Source organism: Larus michahellis, chromosome 2 (genome assembly GCF_964199755.1).
Source record: "Larus michahellis chromosome 2, bLarMic1.1, whole genome shotgun sequence".
Classification (NCBI taxonomy): Eukaryota; Metazoa; Chordata; class Aves; order Charadriiformes; family Laridae; genus Larus; species Larus michahellis.
In genome coordinates, this window is record NC_133897.1 from 148,886,556 (window position 1) to 148,899,495 (window position 12,940).

Below are 12,940 nucleotides of genomic sequence, written 5' to 3' on the forward strand. Positions count from 1 at the left end.
TGAAGGCTGTGTTAGAGTTCAGATTAAGATAAACTCCCAGCGCTCTCCTCTCATGTCTAGTGAAATAAATGAAACTTTTTTAACATGGTAATCTTGCCTCTATGTACTATTGTACATGATGTCATCAGAGTAGCGAGTTATCATTATGCAGATGTTGTCCGATATTGTTTTCTGAGTGGGAACTTATTTAGTATTCATATTGTAAAGATGGTTTCTGTGCAGCAGCAATTTTCTGTATCTGTAAAAGCAGAATTCAGCAAAAACTCTGAACTCCAGCTAGGGTGATACAATTTTTGGCATTGTAGTAAGTTTATAAATCTAAAACAATGTGGTGCTGTCATGTTTATTCTTACCGGTCTTTTAAGAAAGCAGAGAATGGTAAGCCATGGCTTAAAAAACACATGAGCAACTCCCATTTGCAAATACTTACGGGGCTTTTAATTTCTAACAATTATTTACAGCTCTTAGGTTTGAAACACAGTAGTGCCTGTGAGACTGTGATCATGTCATTTCTCTTTCCGTGTACATCTTCCAGCCTAGAAAACCATATTTAGGGGGGCTGTTTTGCAAGCTCTTTGCCTCGGACCTGTCACATTGCCATCTGACAGCTCAGGGCTTCGCTGGAGAGCTGGTGTGAGCTTATCTCTCCCCACGCCTCGTCCACAAATCCCAACACCTCAGAGCAGGATGGAAAACTCTCCGGAGAAATACGGCTTGAAGACACCGCTTGGCATCCTCTCCCACACTTCCTAGACCTGATTTCTGAAGCTGCCTCTTCACTGGGGGGGGGGGGAGGGGGAGGGCTAGCCCTGAGGTAAATGGCTCGGCCCGGCTCTGTGGAGAGGAGCCCGGCGCTGAGGTGAGGGGCGCTGAGGAAAGGCGGGGGGCCCGGCGCTGAGGTGAGGAGAGGGGCGCTGAGGAGGGAATAGGTGAGGGGCGGACAGAGCCCGGCCGCCGCCCCCCGGCCGCTCCCGAGAGCCCCCGCAGGAGCGGAGCCGCGCTCGCTGCGGCGGGAAAGCAGCGCACCGCAGGGCTCCCACCGCAAAGGCGCGGACGGGGCGCGGACGAGACGCGGGCGCGGGCGTCCCCCCGGTTTCGATGCCTCTCCTCCGAGGCCACAGGGAGGCCCGACGCGGCAAGAGGCGGTCCCCTCCCGCCCTGGGGCTGCGGGGATCGAGGCCGCCTCTGCCCCTTTAAGCTCCCAACGCGTCTGCGGCGCCTATTTTTAGCTCGCCCGCTTGGTAGCATCCAGCTCTGCCCCCTATTCCTCCGTGCTCCCCCCTCTCTCCCCCCCCACCCCTCCCCGGTGGTAGGTTCCGCCCGGCGGCGGCGGGGGGCACTGAGCATGTCCGAACCCGCTCGGCAGCGGCCGCCGCGCCGGGGCTGCGCTCGCGCGCCGGGCGGGAAGACGGGCGCGCGGTCGGGGGCCGCGTGAGGGAGGCGCGTGCCGTCGCAGCCGCTCCTCCGCCGCCGCTCCTCCGCCGCCCCTCAGTAAGTTTCTCCGCGGCCGCGGGGCCCGGCGGGCGGAGGGGGGCAACGGGTGCCGCCTCCCCGCGGCGGGGGCTCGGAGTTCGGCGTCCCCCTCTTCCCTCTGGGGGCTGGTGTCGGGCAGGACGCGACGCGACGCGACGCGGGGTGGGTTGTGGGGGGCAACTTCTCGGCCCGGCCCCGCCGCCCCTCGGGGTGGGCAGCGGCTGGCTCCGCGTTGCGGGGTGCTGCCGCCTCGGGCGCGGGCCGCGGCCTGCCGGCTCGGCGCTGGGCGGGTGGGCGACGGGTGAGCGGCTGTCCTCAGGTGCCTGTGGCGACCCCGCCGCCGGGAGGGACGGGACGGAGCATCGCGAAGCGGTGCGCGGCTGCCAGCGGCGCAGGGAGGAGCGGGAGGTCCGCGCTCACCCCGCCGAGGGGGCGAAAATCCCGCGCAAGTGGCCGCGCAGCCCGTGCATCGTCGGAACCGGCGAGGCTGGGGTGTTTGAAGGAGTTTCTGGTTTAACAGATGGTACCGTGGGGAAGAAAGTGTTTGCTGAGAGAGACTGTAACGACATACGTTTCTGCTCCCTCGTGTGACAATTTATTCAGGGTGTTCTTTTAGTTTAGTACGCGTGCAGTATTTTAACTTACCTCTCAGTAGCAAACAAATACCAAACTATGCCCCGAGGTTGGGGTTTGTTTTTTTTTTTTTTCCTCTGAAAATGATATTTTCTTATTAATTTAAAAAAGTGCTTGTTCTGTTGTTGTTCCTCTCACATGTAAAGTTGGTTTGAACACTGTTTTCTACTGATACTAGGGAATGTAAAGTTCTTCACTTAATGTCGAAAAGCAGTATGATTTAGTTCATTTCTGTTCCTGTGCTCTGGAGTGAGGAGAGGTTTCGAAACTGCTTCCCTACTCAGAGGTGGCTCATTGCTGTTTGCAAAGTTGTATTAAGACTGCCATCTAATTAAAATGGTTAAATAATAGGGGAAGGGGAATTTGAAGAGCCTTCTGTGAAATTGAATGTCACCTACGAAAATTCTGCTGCTTAGCGTGTCACTGGTGAAAGAATTGGACTAAACAAGGGCCAGTAAGGTGGACAGTGTGTCTTAATTTCCATTAGACCTTTCCGGTAGGTGTTTTCAGTTTAATGACCTGACTTTTGACGCTCTTACAGGCATGATTATCTTTTCACGTTGCCTTAGACTTGGTGGAGTACTCAGAGATGAATATGCATATAAGCTTAAATGTCTGTATGTTAAGCCTCATCAAAACTTAGATGTATTTTAAAGTAGTTAAAGACCCGGGACTTGCCATCCCTACTGTGTATATTCTTGATTCTGTTAATTACTATTATTGTAGTGGAGACAGGAAAACTGCTGTGTGATTGTTTCCGTACCTCTGCAACTCTTCCCATCTCCCAAATGAAACAAAAAGCCCCCATCAAGGCAACTCCCCAAACAATAACGATTGATCTGTGGGTTTCTGAAGGCCAGTCAGTGTGTGCGATTGGGATCTGACTTGTGCATGAATAAGCTGCTGTCCTGTCAGTTCTGTTTTTATGAGTGTGCAATAATGGGGAAAAAATGAATTCCTGAGTAGATGCCTTTTGCCTGCTGCGCAAGACCATAAGAGAATGCAGCAGGGAAAGAACAGCTTGTGTTACCTATGTTGATGACATCGTAAAAAATAAGGAGGAAAATTTTTTTGCATGGCAACCTGCCATTTTTCTCCTGTAATTGGATTTGAGCTGAAATAATACCAGGTATTTCAAAAGCAAAATTGTTCAAAATATCAGAAGCCTTCAAAGCCCGAGTGTTAAGAATGCTTTTCTTTATGCCATCTATTTGGTGGCATTTGTGTTGAATTTTACTGTCATGGCATTTTAATACTTCTCATTATCGTCCTAGAGCTCATATAGATTAATAGAATTATTTCAGCATCCTAAACAGATAAGCATTCTTTGATAGTCAAAGCATGTGCTGATAGAGCATATAAGCATATCCTTAGAGTATACGCTGTGGTATAATTCCTGTAGAGTCTCAACTGATTTTTTTGTTTCTTGTCCAGGTTTGAGCTCAATTACTGGAAATGAGAAAATTATTTGAGTGACACTGGGGTTACATATTAATTGTTTAGGAATGTCTAGTTAGCAACTGCAGCGTTTGCACAGTTATTTTTCCCTTCAGGCAGAAAAAAGTAACTCTAATCTTCTTTCTCCATGTCTTGAAAACTCTTTTCTCCATTATTCGCTTAATCAAAGGAAATATCTTCCATTTTTTTCCTTTTTTTAATAAAGTGTGTCATCTCGCATTGTAGGAAATTGTATATATTCATCCCCCCTGGACTTTGGGGAATAACAGAACCATGGAAAGAGATACAAAAATACTTTTTTTAGTTGAATTTAATTTAAAAAAAAAAAAAACCCGACAAACCAAAACCCTATTAATAATGCCCTCAGAAATTTTCATAGGAAGGTGATTATTCTCTAAGGCTGGTAGCTGAAGGCAACAGTCTAGGATTGTCAGCATTACCTATCAGCTGTTAATTCACATTCATTTTTGTTGATGAGCTACTGTAACTTCTTTCTTTTTCACCCTTGACCGAGCTGCTGTTGTTTCTTATGTTACTATAGCAAAAATATTAAATTAAGCGTATTATTGAAATACATATGGGAGGTGACAGCCTTACGAAAGCAAGCAATTATTGCTGACAAACATGGTTGGGTGTCACGTTAGCACAAGATTGCTCCATGTTCATGAATGGATTCACTCAGGAGATACTGATACTTCTGTTTAATAGAGCCATTTCCTTAAATTTAGGATGGCTTCCTTGTCTACCGCAGCAGATATTCATTAAGGTCAGGTGTCCTTCTTTGGTATGTGAACTGCTGCCATCAGAGAAGAAGGAGCAGTTTGGGTTAGTCAAAGAATTGCATGTGCTCCAGAGCTCTTGGGGAGGACCTTCAAGTGTTTGAAAAAGACACTGCTATCTTCATTTCATCAGTGGTGTTTTGTGCTGGGAACAGATGCTCATATGGTGAACTGCAGCAGTGGGCTGTAATTTACCCTTTTATTCTAGCATCTGCTCCTACCAGTTTTACCTTCTTGGTATCTATACCTAGTATTTCCCGGATATCTCATGATATGTTATGGATGTGTCATACAGTTTCTAAGATGTGAAGTTATTGGATCTGCAGGTCAAAATCTTTCGGATTGTGCAGAGGCCTCTGTTGCAGAGAGAGCTTATCTGTGGCTGCAGCAGTACAATTAGCAAGTTTCTCCTGTACATAAGGTTACTGCCTATATCTCTCAATTACATATTGAAGCAAGCGTGACCTCCTGCTCCTGCTTTTTTACATTGCTCTAGCAAAACAGAGATAGACAGATTATGTGCTATTTTTTGTTGCTCTCCTGCCTGTAATAGGAGGGTTTGGAGAGGAAGAAAAAATTGGAGAGAAAAGAGAGAAATAGGGAGGAAAGTATATAGACTTGTGTTAATCTTCCACAGCTTTTCAGCTGAGAACAAATTGGAGTTTTGGCTCCTTTATTTTTAAATGTCAGGAGGGTAAAGGACCATTTGGCTTCACTTTGTTACTCTTCAGGAGTACACTCAGTTATCTTTATCACTCAATGTGTGAGAAATCAGGCAAGGAGAGGGAGGTTAGACATGGGAGCAAGGGGAAGAGAGGACGGCTACACACAAGGTGGATGTGTCTCGTAATGGAGTTCCAGCAGAGTACAGAACACAGCTTACAAGCATGCCGGTTGTCACAAAACAAAGGACTGTACCTTCTCTGGGGTCAGTGTGGCGTGTTGTCCACATAGCCCTGGGATAGGAAAAAATGGGATTCTGAGCAGCCAGGTAAAGCGTGCAGTGGTGTTATATGACAAGTGTATTTGTGTGAGTTCCTCCTTGAACAGCTTGAGGTCATGAAAGGTATACCAGTCTCCTCTTTATTTTCTTTTTGGTGGATCCAGTTGTTTTCAGGCTTGGACTGATAAGTCTAAGCCGATTTATATATTTCTGGTAAGCTTTTATGACCCTTTCGTTCCATACGGTGTGGGTCCCGTTCTGCACCTGCTCCCCAGGATTAGGGGAGAAATAACAAAGTACTTACTAAGCAATAGTTAATCAATATTGGAAGCCTGACTGACTGATTTGAAAAGGAGAGTTAAATTTAAAACTTGTGAAGGAACAAGGGGATTTCTGCAGCATAACCATGGACACTGTAAAACCAGAGGGACATGTGCAGTGCCTTCCCTTATAATAGAAACTGGCAGACTCTGAGTAAATTCTCGGTTGAATGAGATTTACCACTTAGAAAAAAAGTTACTCTTCATTTAAAAATTTGGAGTGAGCCCATCGTAATACTTGTGAATGCATCCAAATCCATTGTGAGCTTTGCAGGTATTAATTAGCCTAAGTGTTTGCTATTAATAACTTATTTTTAGCTTGGTGTTGTTTTTATTCAACTTTCAGCTATCAGATCTGCCTGTTCAAAGAGCTACATATTGTCTAGTAGTTTTTCCTATGAAAGTACATATGGATCAATGAAGACCTCTTGAAAGACTGAGCTCATCAAGTTTATTGCTGTTTATGTATTTTCAATCCCGTTTCGTTTTTGAGGATAGTCAGTTACTCTGTTTTCTTGGAAATTGGAAGTTTCACCTATTGTGTGTCCTAGATGCAAATGCTTTTCCTGAATGTGCTGTAACTTCGCACACAAATAAAATTATTGGGGCAAAAAAAGTCAGTGCCCTAGGAGGAGGGAGAGAACATAAAGAAATCTTTAACAGTGAAGTAGATAAAAGTTTTTAATACTTTGCTAATAAACCTGTCAGTGATCAACAGTGAAAGATGAATGAAAGAGGAAATTTTGAACACTCTAGGTGGAGTTTAAGGTAATGTTAGCAAAAGCAAGACTGTTTTCTGTGGAAGATGGGAACTTTGTTGGTCTGTGAATAAGAGCTTTAGTCATGTAAGATCATCTGTTAGTAATCAGTGGCCAAAGAGTAACACTTTGGTCACTGATTAGCCTGGGACGTACCGCTTGCATCCCTGTGAAGGCACAGTTGACATCTGTGCAATAATGGATGTGTGGTATTTCGTATTAAACATGTAAAGCAAAGCTGTAGCAGTCCTGTATCAAACTCAGAATACCTCTGAAAGACAAAGTATTGCCTCTTGGTAGTGTAGGTACCTTGTTTGTTCATTGGTACTATTTGTACACACTTTTGTTTTGGGAGGTGTTCTTGCAGCCATCAGGATAGATTACTAAAAGCCATTTTGTCTGTCTTCAGTGGGTAATCTCCCCCATTAAAACACCAATTTTGGAGAAAAAAAATGCTATGTGAACACATAGCATGGCTGCTTAATTATTACGCTTTTTCTTTCTAGGCCCTGTACGTATACAGTTCCCATTCATTTCACTATGAACTTGAGTTGTGGAAACAGACAAGAAGAATCATCTGACTGCTGGGCTTCTTTGTATAAAATGCTTTTGGAATGCATAGATATGAAACAAATTCATTGGTAAAACATGGTTCGCTTAAGTACTCGTATAGATAATAATTATCCAGAAACCTTTATATAATATGACATGCACATAAAGATAACACTTTGATAGTGCCGTCAGAACTTCTTTTTCTCCAAGGCATAACACAACTAGATTCCATGGAGACACCTTCTAAAATAACAGCAAATACATTATTAGTTACTCCTTAATCTAACCATAGCTGTACAAAATCTTAGTAATAAATCATCTTCATATTTCATAAATAATACAGAGCTTACTAAAATGTTAGTATTTACAGTCACTGTGGCAAAGTTGGATTCACTTGTGAGTCTTCTTTATATTTCCTTTGTGATTGTAAATTATTAATATTGTTATTTCAGAAATTGATATTTATATACTGTTGATGTAAATCTAATCTGTTTGGTTATCTGAATCTCTGGCGGTTGAATTCCAAGTTGTCTTACGCATTTTGTTGCACCAAAAAGCCAAGACATCCATGTTGTTGATACAAGCAATTTCCAAGATGATTAATCAATGGTTATCACGGTGTCTGTAGCTTCGGAAAAGAGAATCTGTATCAGCTTTTAAATCCCCTTTAGAGATGGAACAGCTTTTATCCAGGACTACAAACAGCAATAGCAAGGAAAACGGATGCAACGGGAAACAAAATATATTTGTTTCTTCTGGCTTTAGTTCTCCTTTGGTATTTTATCATTAATCTCTGTGGGTTTTCAATAATATTCTCTGGGATTATGACTGCATCTTTTTTTTTTTTTACTTTTTCCTTTTGCTAGAGTCAGTATGAACACTAACTGCAGTAAAATGTTATGGCCATAGGACTAATGTTAATTCATTAGTGTTCAGTCTCACTTCTAGATGAAACCTCAAGCCCCTTGTGGTACTTGCTGCTTGAATATTTTTCAAAGAATTATACTAATTTTAAATGTGGACTTAAATCACTGATAGAAGTCCCACTCATACCTTCTGTTACCATTAGTATATCACCATGGCAAAAATAAATTGTATCTTGCTTTGCGTGCATTTTCCATGTGCCAGAAAGAATGATAGTAGAAGGAATTAGCTGGTCCAAGTGGAACATTTGGCTGTGAAACACTTTTCTATATGCAAAGTGTCATACCTCCTTTTTTTTTTTTTAAACTAAAATCTACCTCACCTGAAAATTTATAACCTGAGTTTATGTTCCACTGAGAAGTTTTACCTGAAGCAGTGAATGACTTAGACGCTTCTAGAATGGCAACAGTGGAATAGCTATGTGTAAGAAATTATAAGGAAAGTTTTGAAGTCAAACTAACATTTATTAAAGCTTCACTGCTCAATTGATTTTTCTGTTTACTACTTTCCAGTCTCTTCCTGTATGTTGTGCATCCCCACTGTAAGCTCTCTACAGTGGAGTGTGTATGTATTTACTTGTTTTAGAGGGCTACACACAGTCAGCTGTTTTTATAGAACTAAAGTGTGTTTTATGTTTATCTTTAAATCAAACTGTTAATACAGATTATCAAGTTTGAGGCTCTGAATATAAGATTTTTCTCAGGTGTCCCTGTCATAATAGATGCTTTATGTACTATGCCGGTGTAACCCTGTGCTTACTTTATCCTCAAAGTGTAGCTGAAGTGTTGGGTGCAAAGCAGTAGCAGTGTTGCTGTGCTGTATTGCATCTGAGAATCTACCTCCAGGCACGGCTTTCCATTCAAAGTGTCACTGTGTTCAGAGGGCACAACTTTGTTTCAGCTGAGTGCATGTACTCACATCTAAGACAGTGTCAGGCAGGATTTATCCAGCATTTGTTCTTTTCTGCAGCTTTTTGTCTATGGCAGCGGTGATTGAAAAAAGTGAAATTTTGGATATCTTGTTTGTGTTCTTAAAGCATTGAGGCACAGGGATGTTCCTGGAGTTCAGGTAACTTTATGAGCAAGCATCCTGACTAAAATGCAAAACAAAAAGAGCTGTCCTTGGAGCTGGGGACCACGAGAGAGAAAGTCTTGGCTTTGGGTCAGATTAGGACTTGGATGAGCTCCCTGGACAAAATCTTAGTGTTGGTTGGATGAGGTTGTCGGAGTGTGGTGATGGTGATGGAATGGGGCTGAGGGAAGATGAGAACGGCACTGGACAACTGGGAAGACATGCAGGTAGTGGAGTCTGTGCCTTGTGAGGGCTTTACAGAGTGCAAAAGGAGTCCAAAGTTTCCAATTCTTCCTGTCCTGTTCTAATTCAGGTGAGCCCGTTGTTAAGGGTGTTTCACCTCATTGTTCTACCTCCTTATGACCGCCTGCCTTTTCCTCTTATTTATTATTGTAAATTTGTATTTCTGACCCTTGTGCGACATAAAATACCATCCAGAGGGACCTGGACAAGCTCGAGAAGTAGATCCATGTGAACCTCATGAGTTCCAACAAGGCCAAGTGCAAGATCCTGCACCTGATTTGGGGCAACTCCTGATATCAATACAGGCTGGGGAATGAAGGGATTGAGAGCAGCCCTCCTGAGAAGGACTTGGGGTACTGGTGGATGAAAAGCTGGACACGAGCCAGCAATGTGCACTTACAGCCCAGAAAGCCAACCACATCCTGGGCTGCATCAAAAGAAGTGTGGCCAGGAGGTGGAGGGAGGTGATTCTGCTCCTCTACTCTGCTCTGGTGAGACCCCACCTGGAGCACTGTGTCCAGCTCTGGGGCCCTCAGCACAGGAAAGACATGGACCTGTTGGAGCGGGTCCAGAGGAGGGACACAAAAATGATCAGAGGGCTGGAGCATGTCTCCTATGAGGACAGGCTGTGAGAGTTGGGGTTGTTCAGCCTGGGGAAGAGGAGGCTCTGGGAAGACCTTATCAGTACTTTCAGTACTTAAAGAGGGCCTACAGGAAAGATGGGGACATTTTAGCAGGGCCTGTTGCGATAAGACAAGGAGTAATGGTTTTAAAATAAAAGAAAGCCATTTAGACTTTAGACTTCTAGTCTTCTTTAGACTAGATCTAAGGAAGAAATTTTTTACAATGAGGGTGGTGAAACACTGGACCAGGTTGCCCAGAGAGGTGGTAGATGGTCCATCCGTTGAAACACTCAAGGTCAGATTGGATGGGGCTTTGAGCAACCTGATCTAGTTAAAGATGTCCCTGCTTTACTGCAGGGGGGTTGGACTAGCTGACCTTTAAGGGTCCCTTCCAACCCAGACTGTTCTATGATTCTGTGGTGTGGCAATGGATAGTAGAAATGAATTCCCCAGAGGAAGAACTGCGTGTCATTGCGTGTGACCTTCTTTGGGGAGCATAAGAGACCAGTGGTTGGAATCCATGAGGCTTTCTTCAGTGGAAATAAATGAAATCTTGAAGAAATCTGAAAGTTGTCATTGATAGGTAGGAAATCGTTCAGTCTTCATGAAACATGCAAAGGATCACTATGATCTCTTCTAAATTCTTATATCAAGTGCTAATTGTTTTCTGCTTTCTAATTTTCCTTCCCAGTTACTTTAACTACAACTCAGTATGGCAAAAGTACCTGTCTCTTTTGCTGTCTTGAGTTAATTTAAGAGGAGGAAGAATAAAAATAAAAAACCAAATATTTTTAAATTCCTTTATTTATTCCACTTCCTTGTAATACCAAATCATGTTGTAGGTCAGTTTTCTGTTTTTAGTTTTCCAAATGCACACCTCTATGTAAACCAGTAGATTTTTAGGTAATAGGAGGAGCTGGCTTTAAATAACTTCCTATGACAAACGCAGTATCTCTTTTTTCCAAAAGTCTGTAAATATTTTCAAGGTGAATTAATTCATGTTTGCCAAAATGAGGCAGATTTATACCTGTGTGAGGGCAAAAGCAATCATCAGTGTGCTTTAGTGCATGAGTTAAGTCACTTTGTGTAAGTTTATTGTCATTTGAAGGATTTTAAAGAGTAGTCTGAAAAAAAGTGAAGATAATGAATTTTTGATGGGTAAATTAATATGAATTGTGCCAATCTACAGAGATACAGACTGAGATGGTTTGAAGCAGTGAAGTTGGTATAAGCACCTTGTAGTTGTCCAGGTGCATATACCTGACATTTTATACTGCAGTGCCTACACAGTGGCACCACGCAAATTTCATTGCATCAAGCATTCAGTTTCCATGCCAGGATTAAATTACTCAAGTTTGTTTGGAGTTCTGGACTGTTGCAGTTTTAAACCACTAGTGTTTTGTCATGTGTCCTTGTTTAGGAAGATTCCTATTCCATTTAATAAAAGTTGAATTGTGATAAATTAATGATTATGACCATCTCTGAGCTGTAGCATATGTGAAGCCTGCAAATTTGTTTGTTCTTAAGATACACATAACCGATTAACTTGAATGACAGTCTTATTACTATCTTCCAGTCTGTTCTTGGTGCTTTGTTAACCGTATCGCCTAGCAGGTAAAGAAAGATAAAAAGATAGTATTTTTTCCAAAGAAACCAAACTTACCATCCACTTCTCAATCTCAGGCTAGAAATGCATCATTTTTCCTGAAGGACTTCAGACTGTAACCCTCTAAGATGCTTTCTTCAAACACACAGCTGTCGAGATGTGCAGGAGCACCTAGAAGGAACACAAGAACGTCTTCTTCATTTGGCTCTTAGATCATGATAGCTAAGACAAGACTACTATCGTATTGTATTGATCATTCCTTAGCATGTGACATTTAGATAAAATTCCTGTTCTTTTTTTCTAAACTGTAATCTTTGGTGTTGCTTTGTTTTGATATTGTCTCAACTAGGCTCTTGATGTTGGGGAGCTGATACTTTTATAGATCCATAAAGTATATATGTCACTTCGCATGAACAAAAAGTTTGACTCTGTGCAAACGAGCATTTGCATTTATACAATGCAATAATGAGTTCATGTATTTGTAAGAGTTGCATGACTCTTAATTATAAATCCAACAAAGGATCTGAAGTGACCATTTGGCTCAAAACTTTTTCCCCCTCTTCCAACTAAATCATCTAGCCTGCCTTTGCATGCTTTGTTCGTCTTAGATCTTTAGACATTATGGGTACAGTTTTAGTATTGCTGATAGGTCATGCTAATTTTTACACTTTTTTTTCGTAAAAATGCTGATGCAAAAAAGTAGTTTATGTGGAAACCACTTGGAGAACTCTTTAAAAATTGTAGTAATCTGTGAGCCCCATCGCATGAAGCATGACTTGAGTACGGTTGGGTAGAGGTGAGGTACAAGAACAACATTTAATTCCAAGTTTAAATTAAGGTATTAACTAATAGAGTTTGGGACAGGAGATTACAGGGATTCTGGTTTAGTCTGTTACGGAGTACTAGTAGATTGAAACACATGCCTAAGTGTGTCTTTTTTTCCTCCTTGCACAAGTTATCTGCATTTGGAAGTTTTATTTCTGATCCTTTCCTACTAATGGATGCTATGTTAGAAGTCTTTACTATGAATTTATGACCTAAACCCAATGAAACTGTACAGAGTGACAGTACTTCCTCATCGAAACAAAGAAATTTAGCCCTTCCCTTAAAGAGCTACTTCAGCAGGGTCTAGGGTCTAGAATAGAGCCATGGGAGACAGACTTTGAGGGACTAATTTTATTTTAACACATGGAAGATGCGGGATAATTTTCCTTTAATCAGCTCTACAAATCAACAGGTGGTGAAAGATAGGTTCTTCCCATGTGTTAGTGAAGGGTCAGATAGTGTATTGCTAACAGCTTTGAGCCATGTGTGGAGAATATTACTACCTTCTGTTCATCAATAGGGAAGCAAATATTACATGTTTGTATTTATATTTAATAAAATTAAGTCCATGTGTATTTTTTGGCCCCTACCTTCTGGCTAATTGGTAATGGGGAGCTAAGCTGGAATGGACTGGACATGCATGCTACTGAGGGTACGAATTTGTATTATTTTTTTTTCTTAATCAGTTTTAAAAGCACATAAGGCTTCTTCTGGTGCAGCACCACTGCTTTT

General features: G+C 42.3%; 1 protein-coding gene across 20 annotated transcripts in view; it reads left to right on the forward strand.

Annotated features, from left to right (window-relative positions):
• The first annotated feature begins 403 nt into the window (after positions 1 to 403).
• The window catches only part of OXR1 (oxidation resistance 1), a 295,555-nt gene continuing 283,018 nt past the window's right edge, over positions 404 to 12,940 (forward strand). For 2 of the 20 annotated variants that reach the window (XM_074577663.1, XM_074577667.1), the window contains exon 1: positions 680 to 859. The gene's annotated coding sequence lies outside the window, so the exon portion shown is untranslated. Of the gene's footprint in view, positions 900 to 983; positions 1,492 to 1,530; positions 1,636 to 12,940 lie in introns of those variants that run through there. The other 18 variants (XM_074577648.1, XM_074577655.1, XM_074577646.1 and 15 more) reach the window with 13 other exon arrangements.